This window comes from Myotis brandtii, unplaced genomic scaffold (genome assembly GCF_000412655.1).
Source record: "Myotis brandtii unplaced genomic scaffold, ASM41265v1 scaffold215, whole genome shotgun sequence".
Taxonomy (NCBI): Eukaryota; Metazoa; Chordata; class Mammalia; order Chiroptera; family Vespertilionidae; genus Myotis; species Myotis brandtii.
Genome location: NW_005358043.1, coordinates 4,047,882 through 4,062,804, shown reverse-complemented (window position 1 = coordinate 4,062,804; position 14,923 = coordinate 4,047,882). Strand labels below are relative to the sequence as shown.

General features: G+C 46.6%; 1 pseudogene; it reads right to left on the bottom strand.

The window, feature by feature from the left end:
- Positions 1-3,647: 3,647 nt before the first annotated feature.
- Positions 3,648-13,102, bottom strand: LOC102259207 (annotated as a pseudogene).
- Between the last annotated feature and the right edge of the window lie 1,821 nt (positions 13,103-14,923).

Sequence of the window (14,923 nt, the reverse complement as noted above, 5' to 3'; positions counted from 1 at the left end):
TCATCAGTTGTTATTGGCCTATTCAGGTTTTCTGATTCTTCCTGATTCAGTTTTTGGAGATTGTATTATTCTAGGAATTTGTCCATTTCATCCACATTTTCCAGCTTGTTGGCATATAGTTGCTCATAATATTTTCTTACAATTCTTTGTATTTCTGTGATGTCAATGGTTACTTCACCGCTTTTGTTTCTAATTTTAATTATTTGGGTCCTCTATCTTTGTTTCTTGATGAGTCTGGCTAAAGGTTCATTATCTCATTTATCTTTTCAAAGAACCAGCTCTTGGTTTCATTGATCTTTTCTATTTTTTTCAGTCTCTGTGTCATTTATTTTCACTCTGATCTTTATTATTTCCTTTCTTCTACTTACTCTAGGCTTTTCTTCTTGTTCTCTTTCTAATTCTTTAAGTTGTAGGGTTAAATAGTATATTATTAATTTTTCTTGTATTTTGAGGTAGGCCTGTAGTGCTATGAACTTCCCTCTCAGGACTGCTTTTGCTGTGTCCCAGAGATTTTGGATTGTTGTGTTTTCATAGTCATTTATTTCCAGGATGTTTTTTATTTTTTTCTTGATCTCATTGGTAATCCAGTAATTGTTTAATAACATGCTATTTAGCCTCCATGAGTTTGAATGTTTTTGAGTTTTTACTGTAGTTGATTCCTAACTTCATTCCATTATGATCTGAGAAGATGCTTGATATGATATCAATCTTCTTGAACTTGTAGAGACTTGTTTTGTGTCCTAACATGGTCTGTCTTTAAAATGACCCATGTGCACTTGAGAAGAATGTATATTTTACAGCTTTGGTGTCAATTAATGTCAATAAATGTCAAATCCATCTGATCCAGTGTGTCATTTAGACTGTTTCCTTGTTAATTTTTTGTCTGGAAGATGTATCCAGTGAAATCAACAGGGTGTTAAAACCCCTGATTATGACTATATTGCTGTCAATCTCTCCCTTAAAGTCCTCTAGAAGTTTTTTTTATTATAGTTAGGTGCTCCTATATTGGGTGCATATATGTTTCCCAGGGTTATATCCTCTTCTTGGATCAATCCCTTTAGTATTATATAGTGACCTTTATTGTTTCTTGTGATGGCCTTCATTTTGAAGTCTATTTTGTCAGATACGAGTATTGCCACACCAACTTTTTTCTGTTTCCATTTGCATGGAAATTTTTTCCATCCCTTCACTTTTATCCTGTATGAGTCTTTTGTTCTGAGGCGGGTTTCTTGTAAATCTGGGTTATGTTTTCATGTTCATTCAGCTACCCTATATCTTTTGATTGGAACATTTAAGCCATTTACATTTAAGGTTATTATTGATAGGTACTTATTGTCATTTTAATTCTGTATGGCTGTTTCTCTCTCTCTCTCTCTCTCTCTCTCTCTCTCTCTCTCTCTCTCTTCTCGTTATAGGAGTCCCTTTAGCTTTCTTGCAGTGCTGGTTTGGTAGGTAGCCTTTTTTTTTTTGTCTGGGAAGCTCTTTATTTCACCATCTATTTTAAATGATAGCTGATAGATATATAGTAATCTTGGTTTCAGATCCTTGGTTTTATTACCTTGAGTACTTCATGCCATTCCCTTCTGGCCTGTAGAGTTTCTGATGAGAAATCAGGTGTCAGCCTTATGGTAACTCCTTTGTAGGGAACAGTTTTCTTTTCTCTTGCTGCCTTTAAGATTTTCTCTGTGTCTTTAATTTTTGGCATCTTAATATGATGTGTCTGGGCGTGGACCTGTTTGGGTTCTTGCTTGGCACTCTCTGTGCCTCCTGAACTTGTGTGACTTTTTCCTTTACCAGGTTAGGGAAGTGTTTTGCCATTATTTCTTCAAACACATTTTCTATCCCTTGCTCACTTTCTTCCCCTTCTGGGAGTCCTATGATGCGAATATTGTTACATTTCATGTCCCACAGCTCCCTTAAGCTGTCCTCTTGTTTTTAATTGTTTTTTCTTTTTTTAAAATATATTTTTTATTTCAGAGAGGAAAGGAGAAGGAGAGAGTGATAGAAACATCAATAATGAGAGAGAGTCATTGATAGGCTGCCTCCTGCACGCCCCACATGGGATCGAGTCAAAACCTGGACATGTGCCCTGACCAGGAATCAAACCATGACCTTCTGGTTCATAGGTCAACACTCAACCACTGAGCCATGCTGGCTCGGCATTTTTGTTGTTGTGGTTTTGGTTCTCTGAGTGATTTTCTACCCTGTCTTCTAATTCACTGATCAAATCCTTGGTTTCCCCTCATCTGCTGTGTATTCCTTCCATTGTGTTCTTTATTAGTGCTATGTCATTCTTTATAATTACTATATCTTTTCTTATGCTTGAGCATCTTTGCTATCATTATTCTGAACTCTATGTCTAATAAATTTCTTATCTCCATTTCATTTAGCTCTTCTTCTGGAGAATTCTCTTGTTATTTTGTTTTGTGCTTGTCTCCCCATTTTGGCTGCCTATTTAGGTATGTGTGTGTGTATTAGGTAGATCTGCTATGCCTCCCAATCTCTAGTGCAGGAAATGTCACATACTGTTTCTGACTAGCCCTGAGTGCTGTGTGGAGCTGTCAGCTATCCATAGCTTATGGATCCCTCTGCTGGGGCTGGGTGCCTTTGGAAAGAACCAGATGTGCACCAAGGTCTGCTTTTCCTAGCCCCGGGTCCAGAAATAGATCAGGTGAAGACTCAAAGCCTCCAGAGATCTGCCTCTGCATGCAGTCAGATTGTATTCAGTTTTGATTAGCTTCAGGTTATTGACCATAGAGTGGAGCGAGAGGTTTTCCAACAGGGTGGGGCAATTGCTTCCCCCCTAGGCAACAGCTGCCTGGAAGATAAATGTCTGCCTGAGAAAGATGTCCTCCGCAGTGTGAGGGAATGACTCAGCACAAGAAAACAGGGTTTCTGCCTTCTGAGCTTTAACCCCAGGGCTCCCAACCCTGGCTTCTGCTCCCACAGCTCCAGTCCACTCTGCCTCCTTCTACCAGAACCCAAGGTGAGTGGCTGCACACAAAATTTTGTGTGTTGGCTCTTTCAGAGGGTACCTGCATTTCTAGCTGTCTCTCCCTGGCAGATAGCAACCCTGCTGCTTTTCATAGCTTCATGTTATGTGGTCACCTTTCTCAGTTCTGGTGCTCTGGGCTGGGGAGCCCAGTTTGGGGTTTAGACCCCATATTCTCAGTGGGAACCCCCCATAGCTGAGTTATCCCTCCGGACCTTCAGCTGCTGTCTGTGGGAGCCCGGGCAGCCCTTTCACACCTTCACACTTCCTACCAGTCTCTATGCAGGCTCCACTTTCCATCCTTGGTTATCGGGTTCTCTCCAGTTAGTCTTTAGTTGATTATTCAGGATAGTTTTTCTGTATTTTAGTTGTAATTCCAGTTTGGTCCTGGGAGAGTGTCAATGTAGCTTCCACTTACTCCACCACCATTTTGGAACTCTCATAACATCCTATTTTAAATTGATAACAAGTTTGATAGCTTGTTATTCCTAAACTTTACTCTTTTACTTCTCCCCCTCACATTTTTTTTCCAAATTATACCAAGGTAATAAATGCTGTTTATGACTTCTTTAAATTTACATGGTACTCCAACATAGTAATACCTCATGAATTGAAAAAACAAACAAACAAAAAAAACACCCACAAATACATTTACAGTAGTATCATTGGTCACCAAAATGGAGAGGGAAAGGAAATTTTACAATTGCTAGAATACACAAATGTTCTCATTAAGGCAGTATTGACCCAGATGACCATGTAGTATCTGCCCCCTCAAACACCTCACAACTCTGAAATGCCCATTGTGACGAACGTGTCATCATGCATTATTTTCTAAATTCTCACACGTTCTTCATTTTCTGATTCATGTGGTGAACTGGGAGTAGGAAGTTGGTCATAGACATTGTGCCCTCCTTCCCTTGTCTGACCAAAACTTGAAGCAATCACATCCACTGCCAGGCCAGCTGTAGCCTTGGCCTCTTCATCTGAAGCGGCCAACTGAGGATTAACTTCAACAAGATCCAGGGCTGATAGCAACTCCGTGTTGTGTATTTCCTCAGTAATACACATGCCTTCTCAATACGTCAGTCCCCCTACAACAGGAGTTCCTGTGGCTGGAGCCAGTGTAGGGTCAAATGCATCAATATCAAAGCTCAGATGGCTTGGCCTTTGTCTTTTGCCAATCAGTAGATTGAATGTCTGTTCCATGACCTTCTGGATACCAAGTCTATCTATGTCTCTTATGGAAAAATACTGGATATCATAATTCTTTAAAATAAAATGTTCAGGAGGGTCCATCTCTTAGACCAGTGGTTGGCAAACTGCGGCTCATCAAACCACAGCTCTCGAGCCACATGCGGCTCTTTGGCCCCTTGAGTGTGGCTCTTCCACAAAATACCGACTTCTGCACATGGGCCATGAAGTTTCAATCATACTGTACGTGCACGCCCACGCGTGGTATTTTGTGGAAGAGCCACACTCAAGGGGCCAAAGAGTCGGGTGTGGCTCGCGAGCTGCGGTTTGCCAACCACTGTCTTAGACCAATATACACAAGACTTGGGGAAGAGCTACAAGGTTTGATCCAGGAAAATCCTGGGAGCTGTGGCACCTTGTCCTGTAGTTCTCTGAGGAGAAATGAAACTGGCTGTCCATGGAGACATCCAGATGAAGTGGTGAGGGGTGTATTGATGTCAGCATGGGTGTTAACCCAGATCACAGGTCTGGGCAGTGTTGGGCGTGGCCACGAATGGTACCAATTGCCAGGCTGTGGTCTCCTGCCACTGTGACACAGCTGTAGCCTCCTGATACTGCTCTACTGACTACCTCAGACCGTTCCTGGTTGGCGAGGCCCACCGAGCGACGATTTGCTATCAGGTTGTTGTACAGATCCTCTTTGGGGACTGGAGTGAAACTCAAATCTCCAAAGTCCTTTAGGTGGCAGCCCAAATTGGAGAGCCTTTTCATCAAGCCAGCTTCTCTGATAGCAGCAGGACCATATTCCACTCCTTTTCTTTTCTGTCCCCGTGAGAATGGGGCTCCAATCACAGCCATGGAGCAGACAGACTTTTCAAGAATGAAATGCAGTTGTGTCCGGAGATGCGAGAGGCTGCTGCTTAGGAACGTGGGGGGCAGTACGGGATATTGCCAAGCGACCGTCTCCCTCACATTTTAAGTTATTATTGATATTTCAGTTTACATATTTTTATATTGTGTATACAATAACATTGTAGTTATGGTAATTTTTAATATGTTTGGTTTTTAGCTTTTTAAACTAGAGTTGTAAGTGAATTATGCACCACCATTACCATATTACAGAATCTATCTTTGACCATATATTTACCATTGCCAGTGAGTTTTCCACTAACTTGTTATTTTTTTATGTTAATTAGTGTCCCTTTACTTCCACTCAAAGAGCACCCTTTAGGATTTCTAGTGGCCATGAATTCCCTCTCAGCTTTTGTTTGTTCAGGAAAATTTTTATTTCTCCTTCATTTCTGAAAGACAGGTTTACTGGGTATAGTATTCTTGGCTATAATTATTTTCTTTCAATATTTTAAATCTGCTGATAGTCTTACAGGGGTTCCCTTATATGTAACATTTTTCCTTGCTGTTTTCAAAATTCTTTGTCTTTGACTTTTGGTAATTCAATTATACTGTGTCTCAGTGTATCCCTGTTAGGGTTCAACCTATTTGGGGTCCTTTGTACCTCATGGATCTGCATGTCTGTTTCTCTCCTGAGGTTTGGAAAGTTTTCAGCCATAATTGCTTTAAATATACTTTCTTTTCTCCTTGTGAAATTCCCATATTGCAGCTATTATTTCTTTTGGTTGTGTCGCATAAATCCCTTAGGCTTTCTTCACTCCTTTTGTTCTTTTTTTCTTAATTTTTATTTATTTATTTTAGAGAGAGAGAGAGGAATGAAGAAAAAGAAAGAGAGAAACATTGATTTGTTGTTCCACCTATTTATGCATTCATTGGTTGATGATTCCTGTATGTGCCCTGACTGTGGATCAAACCTGCCCCCTTGGCATATCGGGACAACACTCCAACTAACTGACCTACCCAGCCAGAGCAATTCTTCATTCCCTCTCTCTCTCTCTCTCTCTCTCTCTCTCCTACTCTGACTAAGATAATTTTAAATGTTCTGTGTTCTAGGTCGTTTTTTCTTCAGGATCAAATTGGCTTTTGAAGTTCCCTATTGAGTTATTCAGTATAGTCCTTGTATTTTTTCAGCTCCAGGATTTTAAAAAAAAAATGTTTTCATTTATTTTTGTTTTTAGAGAGAGGAAGAGAGAGGGATAGAGAGATAGAAATATTGATGCTAGAGAAGCATCATTGATTGGCTGTCTCCTGCTCACCCCCTACTTGGGATTGATAGCCTGATCAGGAATTAAATCCGTGACCTCTTTTTTTGTTTGTCTGGGGGTGTTTTTTTGTTTGTTTGTTTGTTAATCCTCACCCAAGGATATTTTTCCATTGATTTTTAGAGAGAGTGGAAGAGAACGGGAAAGAGAAATATCAGTGTGAGAGAAACACATCGATTGGTTGCTTTCTGCACCCGCCCTGACGAGGGCCCAGGCCAGGGAGGAGCCTGCAACCGAGGTATTGCCTTTGACCAGAATCAAACCCAGAACCCTTCAGTCCACAGTCCGACGCTCTATCCACTGAGCCATACCAGCTAGGGCCAAACTTGTGACCACTTGGTTCCTGGGTTGTTGCTCAACCGCTGAGCCACACTGGCTAGGCTCTAGGATTTTTTTTTAATGGTTTCTGTTTCTTCGTTAAACTTTTCGTTTGGTGCATTATTTTCCTAATTTTGTTTAGTTGTTTGTGTTCTTGTAGTTCACTCAATTTCCTTAAGAGGATTATTCTGAATTCTTTAACAGATCACAGACCTCTATTTCGTTAGGGTCAGTTACTGGAGCTTTATTTGTTTCCTTTTGGTGGTGTCACATTTACCTGTTTTTATTTATGATCCTTGATTCCTTACATTGGTGTGTATGCATCTGAGTAAATTAGTGTCCCTAATTTTCTTTTCCAGATTTTACAGGTTTGCTTTGGGTGAGTTTTCCCCTAGACAGACCAGTTTGGGGTTTTGAATGTGTCTGCTGGTAACATCCTTGGGGAGGTAGGCCCTGCCACCAGGGTCTATTTTGGGGCAAAGCCACTGCCTGAGCCCTGCGGTCAGGATGGCTGGTTTCCTGCCCAAGTGAGGCGAAGGGTGGGCAGTGCCTGGGTGCTCCAGTCAGGCTGACGAGACCGTTGGTACTAGGATACGAAGTAGCGGGTGGTCTCTGAATTAGTTTCCATGCCCCCATGGCGGGGCAGCAGAATAAGCCCCAGGGCCTGGGTGGCTTATTGTTTAGGGACCCACATCAGGAGAGATCTTAGTAAGTAATGAGCTCTCTGGCCAGATAGGGCCACAAGGTTTGCTCTGCAGGTTGGGAAACCTAGAATGTGCTCTCTGCTCAAGGGCCCCTGTAAGCAGGGGTATTAGATCGCTGCACAGCTAGCTTCCCGTGTGCCTGGTTAGGTTCAGGCGGCTAAAGGCTGCACTCGGCAATGGGCTACACATCCGTTTCCCTGACTGAACAGGAGGACACTGGCTTGCTCTGCAGAGGATCAGCTCTGGACTCGGCTCTAGTGTGGCCGGGCTGAGCAGCTTCCACGTGCTCCTACTCAGGCTTCCTGGTTGAGTGGGGCTCTGAGTGAGCTCCCCTCCCTGGGTGGATCAGGATGGCCAATTCCAAGCCCCCTCCCAGGTGCTCCTGGTCAGGCTTTGTGGTTGGGAGGGATCAGGAGCTACACCAGCTGTGGGCAGAGCTATAAAATAGCTGCACTCCCTGCGCGGGTCGACCACGCTCCAGCTGTAGGCCTGCCCCCCAGGCTCCTGCTCACACTGTGCACCATCCTGGCTTTGCAGGCGAGGGAAGCAGCCGACCGGGACTGCTCCTTGGACTGCAGGTAGGAACTTGGTCTGCCACATCCCGAGTGGTGGTGGTTGCCAGGCCCTGGGCCCCTTCTCCATCACCATCAGATTCCTAGTGGCGGAGCCCATACATTCCCCTGTGACACCCATGGGCTGGAACTGGAGTATAGGTTCCCAGGACTCGACCCAGAGTGTTGGGGGTGGGAGCCGGCTGGCTGTCCGGCCCTGGGCTCTGTAGGCGCAAGGGAGAGCTCTCCGTGTGATGCTGTGCTGGCCGGGGGAGGGGCAGTGCAGTCTGTGTAGCACCTCCTCTCACCCTCGAGATGTTTGTCTGGCTCTCTGAGGTGTAGGGTGCTTCCGCCTTTCCCGTGTTCTGAGATTCTTCTCAGTAGTGTCTGATCCATGAATAGGTGGTCATTGTTCTTGTGAGGGGGATGAAGTCAGGAGTGACGTCTGTCACCAACGTGGAGGCGTCACTCTCTGTGCCCTTCCTGGTTGGACAGGATGAAGATGTGGCCCCTGTGGCAGCTTACCCCGTCTCTGGCTGTGCTTTAGAACATCAGGGTAGCGTCACCTTGGAGTTAACCAGACTTTGCTTATGAGTAGACGGTGCACTAAGCAAACCGCCCTGGGTTTAAAGCTTAGATACTCCTTGGATGAGAGAAATGTGCTTTCTGAAAATTGCAAAGAAGAGAAAACAGTCACAGTGGAGGAAATAAATTCCAGGTGAGTTAGTTAATTGTAGCACATTATAGTTATGCTTGATAAAGACTAAATGTCTCTTCTTTATGTAGTTAGCTTTAAACACAGACATTGAAATGAGATAAAAATCCAGATCTCCTCAGTAGTGCTGGCTGTTGGTATACATCAGAATCACCTGTGGTGCTTAGCAAGCGCCAGGCTTATCCCAGACTTAATTGAATCAGAATATATAGATATGCAGTCATTTGCTCCTAGTAATTAAGAACTGAATAAACAGGCTCTGGCTGGGTAGCTCAATTGGTTAGAGCAGTGGTTCTCAACCTCTGGCCCTTTAAATATAGTTCCTCATGTTGTGACCCAACCATAAAATTATTTTCGTTGCTACTTCATAACTGTAATGTTGCTACTGTTATGAATTGTAATGTAAATATCTGATATGCAGGATGGTCTTAGGCGACCCCTGTGAAAGGGTCGTTCTACCGCCAAAGGGGTCGCGACCCACAGGTTGAAAACCGCTGGGTTAGAGCATCGCCCCCATACGCAGGGCTTGCAGGTTCGATCCCCAGTCAGGGCACATACAAGAGTCAACCAATGAATGCATAAATAAGTGGAACAACAAATCAATGTTTCTCTTTCTCTCCTCTCTTTCTCTGTCTCTCTCTCCCCTCTCCCTCCCTGCCTCCCTTTCTCTCTCTCTCTTTCAAAGAAAAAGAATTGAATAAACAACAAAAACTGGTTCTATGCTTTTAACTTTATTAAAGAGTGAATTTTAGGTTCCTAGGAAGACTTTTTATACACAAATGGAAAGTGATTACTTGATTCTGAAATGTCTTTTCCAAGGCTAAGGAATGACAGGTGACTCATCAACTCACCAGTTTTCACTCTGCAAATATCTAATCTGAGCAAAATTATAGTGGCTGTGCCGTTTTCCATTTCTTAAAAATGTGTCCTTTAAAAAAATGTGTCATTTTTCTAGCCATTTATTTGTGCTAGTAGTTGGTGCTTTTGTAGTTTGCTGACTCAGTGGAGGTTCTGGGTAGCCTCCACCTCCACCATAAATGACACCCGAGTTTTCTGGCGGCTACTCTGTGGTCCCCATTGTTGATTCCTCTCTGGGACGTTTCTGAGCGACTGCTGCTCTGTGCTCAGTAGTGATGCTTGGAAAAGTGTTTTCCCTTAGCTGGTTCCCGCCTGGACTTCTGCGTTAGTCCTGTGGGGGTGTGACGGGCACTGTGGCTGGAAAGCGAGCACTAGGGGTGAATGCTAAGAACAACAAGCTTCGAGTTGTTTTCTTAAGCTCTCTGTCAACCAGGCAGAGGATGGCATGACCCATCACTGCACTGTCCCCGAAACAGACAGGAGAGGCACTGGAATTGTGGGCAAAGGCTGCCTCAATGCACCAGGCATTGAGATTTTTGTTCTTAGAAGTAGGGAATGGACTTCTGTTTTGAATTTTAGAATTCTCAAGGAGACAAATGTTATTAATCTTACTTTCACTTATTGAAAATGAAACCTACTTTTTTTGTATAAATTAAACCGGGCTTTTCAAAATGAAATAGTTGTGAACTTTTGTAAACATTTGGAAGCTGTTGTATTTTTAAAGGAATTGAAATGTTATTGGCATTAAAAGATATATCTCTTTCATACTAAGACCTGAATGTTTACAGTTCTGTGGGTACAGTAGAGATTTCTGTGCCATGTGAGTTTCCTTTGTGACTTTGGTCACAGTTGAGGTTTGGCCAGTCTGTGTGCAGAAGCAAACCCTCTGCGAGGCGGCACCGCTTCGTACATACATCCATGTGGCTGCCCTGACTCTCCCTGTCTCTCTCTCCACTCTTGTAACACTACTAAGTGCTGGCATTAACATACTTCTTAAATTACAAAAGTTATCATGACCACTTTTGAAAAAAAATTGAAAACCAGATTAAGAGAAAGGAAAAACCTCCCATTTCTCTGTCATTTTATTGACAATTTTATATTAAAATATACATATATATCTACTTTTCCTATATTTTCTTTTTAAAATAATATATATTTTTTATTGATTTCAGAGAGGAAGGGAGTGGGAGAGAGAGATAGAAACATCAATGATGAGAGAGAATCACTGATCTGCTGCCTCCTGCACGCCCCCTACTGGAGGGGGGGATCAAGCCTGCAACCCTGGGCATGTGCCCTTGGCTGGAAGCGAACCTGGGACCCTTTAGTCCGCAGGCCGATGCTCTATCCATGGAGCCAACCCGGCGAGGGCATATATTTTCTCATGTGCACTTTTCCTACATAGTTGAATTATATTATACACATAATTTTGTGGCCTGCTTTTGTCACTTAAATAAAAAGCAACAAATACTTGAAATATTTTAGAAGTTGAATTTTGTAGCGTGCAGTCACTCAGTTATTTTCTGGGCCAGTTGTGCAGTTTCCCCAAGTCCTGACCTGTCCGATCCTATGGGACACGTTTCAGTGCATCTCTTCCCCTGGGAAGGGCCCGGCGCTGGGAACCACCTTATCCACGGTCAGTCTTTCAGAGGAAAGCCAGGCCTTTGACCAAGCCTCTGACACCATCTGGGGATCTATCACCAGAGTGGTTGTCACAGCAGGAGCTTTTAGGGGAGAGGGTCCCCGGAACTGGGGGGAAGCCAGGCCAGCGCCAGGGCCACCGTGCGGCGCTGTGGAAATGGAACAGGTTTCAGGCGGGAGGGATATGAGCTTTTCAAATGGTATCAAGTGGGCTCAGAACGGGAGGTTGGTGAGTTTCTGTGGGTTTGCAAGAAAGCGGAGGTTCTGGATGGTGCTCTGGAGTGCGGTTCCTATTTCCACCGTTACGAAATGAGATGGCAGCGCTAAGAAAGGTGGAGAGGCGTGAAGCATGCGAAGTCAGAGCAGCCGGTGGGCCGAGGAGGCGGGAGGCGGGGATATCAGAAGGACTTGCATGTTTTCTAGATCTGGGACCCATAGCCAGCAGCCGTATGACCTATTCCAAGTGACTGCCTCTTCAGCGAGTCCTCACGGAAGTCCTCGGAAGCCATCGGCAGCTTCAGGGGCTTCTGTCCGGGTTCCAGGCTTTGTTCTCAGTGCCTGACACTTCTGGTTTCTTTATGTCAAACCAGCTGCAGGTATTTGGCTGGTGTGTAAGGACATCGCACCATCAGCCCTTGTTAGCTGCCACTTGGCTGCTGGCCTTTTGTCGGGCGGGACTTGGGACAGGGGGTCAGTGAAGCTGCACTGTGAGGGCCTGCGAGGAGCCAGGGCTTCTGTTAAACACATTATGTGCCCAATCTCAGTCAGTCTTCACATGACCTGCCAGGAATGGCTTGTTTTCCTCGTTTCACAGATTAGGAAATTGAGGCTTGGCGAGGCTACGCACTCACATAACTGCCAAAGTGTGAATTGGTACAAATACGAACAATATTTGAGGCCAGTGAGGTAGGAAGCACTTAATGATGATTCCAGAAAAGCTGATCCTTCCACCCACCCCCAAATCTACTGTAGTTCATCCCCCAGCGAGCAGGGCAGACGGGCCCCTCGGAGTCTGGGCTCAGCCGTGTGTCCAGCTGTAGCTGCCACAATTCCTCCCCTCACCACCTCCAGCAAACCCAGCCACGCGGCTCTGGAACAGGCCTGTCCTCTAAGATCGGGCCTTCCCGGGCGTGATGGCAACTGGGAACCGGCTCTGGCCTCGTCCTTCATGCCTTCCCAGCAGTAGCCAGTGCTGTCTCCCACCTCCCCTCGCCCGGGCTGTGAGGCTCACGGCGAGCTGGGCACTGTCTCATCGCCTGGCCCGGAGCAGTCGGACTGAATCAAGAGCCTGGCGCTGCAGAGCAGCCTGGGAAGCAGCGAGAGAAAGCAGCGTGGGGCGGGGAGGGGGGACTGGAACTGAGCCCTCAGATCCTTAGAAGGATTCAGCTGAGGTCATGGGGAGGGTTGGGGAGGAGAGGCAAGCTCGTCCTTCAGGGCAGTGACTGCTGAGTAGGAGGCCCAGGAAAAGGGGGGTTGGCCCACGTCTGGCAAGTTCAGAGGCCGGTGAAGTCACAGGCTGGGAGAAGGGTGAGGGAGGAGAGGCTTTTAGGGGAAAGGGACTAAGGGCCTCTGTCGCTGGCCCTGGGCTAGTGATTTGTATGCGTGTCGGTTTCCCAATTCTCTCGTTTCCTGCTGAGGGTGCCGAGAAGCAGGCCTCCAGGCGTGTGCTCTGTCTGGGATGTTCCAGAAGCACAGGTTCCACGGCAGAGGATGATGGCAAGGGCATGGGGACCGGAAAGTTGGCCCTTGACTGCAAATTCAGGGGGCAGTGAAGTCCCCGGGTGGGCGGAGCGAGGGAGGAGAGGCTGGAGACAAGCCTTCGGTCACTAAGATTCAAGAAGCAGGTGGGAGAGGACACGTGTGTACGGGGCCCTGATGAGCAGAGCCCCCGTTTCATCCACATCGATGGTCCCACAGCGAACGCGAGGCTGGGAGGGCTGGAAGGCGGCACCGCCCACTGGCATCGGGACTGAGAGCAGTGGCTGGAAAGGCCGTGGGCCACATAGAAGGGGCAGTTTCCGTGGCCTGAGCGGCAGGGGCGGGTGACAAGCAGGAGGTGCCTCCGTTACAGGGCCGTCCTGTGAAACCAGTCATAAGGGGAGTGACCCCGGGGGTTCGACAGTCAATTCTCAGCGTGGTGATTGTGCTGGTGCCTTTTGAAGTTTAAAATTAAAGCAAGACATTCACTTTTTTTTTGCTGATCGTGTTAATTTGGTTTCTCTCAAACTCTGATTGACGCATCTGGTGTTTTTCGCTTGGCTCACGCAACAAGCAGACGGATTAATTAGGAGGCTGCGTTTTTGGCACCGCCACTGCGCCTGCCGCAGCAATCTTTCTGCTTCTCCTGGTCTCCTCCCAACGCGAGTAGAGACAGGTGTTTTGTGCAGCTGAACTGTTCACGTACATAGGATTCTCTGAACAAAATAAGACGCACATTTTCTTTGCAAACACGTGGCCTCAAGCAGCGGCTCTCCTTGGCTGCGCACTGGCTCGGAGATTCGAATTCTGTGCAGGTTCCCTTCACCCAGGACTGAGAGGTGGGGCCTCGGAGTGGGGCTCAGACAGGGCAGCTGCTGGAGATCCCGCATCGGCCCAGCGTGCAGCCAGGAGGAGAGGGGGTGGGCCCACAGGCCCCCTGGCCTCGCTCACCCAGCCTCAGGCTGCTCTCCTGTCTCTTCCCAGTCCCTCTGCCCTTTGGGGAATCCCCTCCTCCTCCCGGACTTTTGGCTGAAGCCTCCTGAGTAGGGAGCTTCGGAGAGAAATTCCTGTTGGCTGTGCGGCTGCCCCAGGAACCAGCGTGGTTGCAGGAGAGCCTCTTCTCCCAGAGGTGAGTCAGGTGGCCTGTTGCTCATACCAATGAGGAACTTTGACATTTTTTAAAATTGATTTCAGAGAGGAAGGAAGAGGGAGAGAGAGACAGAAACATCAATGATGAGAGAGAATCATTGATCGGCTGCCTCCTGCACGCCCCCCACTGGCACATGCCTGGGAAACAAACTGTGACCTTCTGGTTCATAGGTAGACACCTTGCTGTCAGGGCGAAACTTTGACATTTTAATCGCAGACATAAATGCTTAGTCTTGGGTTTTACTGTGGGTCCCAGTGCAGCTCTGCTGGCCTCAGTCTTCACAGCAGCAGGACTGCGAGCCCATGAAACACTGGCCACAGCTCTCGCAGCTCCCACTGCTCCAGTTCTCAGAAGTTTTTTGTTGTTGTTTGTTTTTAAAAAAAATATATTTATATTAATTTCAGAGAGGAAGGGAGAGGGAGAGAGAGATAGAAACATCAGCGGTCAGAGAGAATCCTTAATCGGCTGCCTCCTGAGCATGTGCCCTGACCAGGAATCAAACCGTGACCTCCTGGTTCATAGGTCAGCACTCAACCTCTGAGCCACGCCAGCTGGGCTCTCAGAAATGTCTTTATTTTCTTCTGACTTACGACCAGCACTTGGCCCCTCCGTCAGGACGGCCTTTCTTCTCCACTCCTGCAGCTCTGCCTTCCGTTCGACTTTGGGAATCAGTGTCCAACCCAAGACCAAGGAAGAGAGACCCCAGGCCCAGGCACACACCTAGGATGAGCACCTGGCAGCGTTACCTGCGCCCGGCCTCGCCCACGGGCTCTGCCCCTCGGCAGGTGCGGTGTGCCCAGGCCTCCGCAGCCTCAGGGAACCAGAGCAGGCATTTGTGCGCCGGGGGTTGGGAGCAGGGCAGGTGGAGGGTCTGGAGCTGACCAGTGTCGGGATTAAAGCGAGTTTGGGTCCATTGTCCCAATGACGGCCGGGCCCC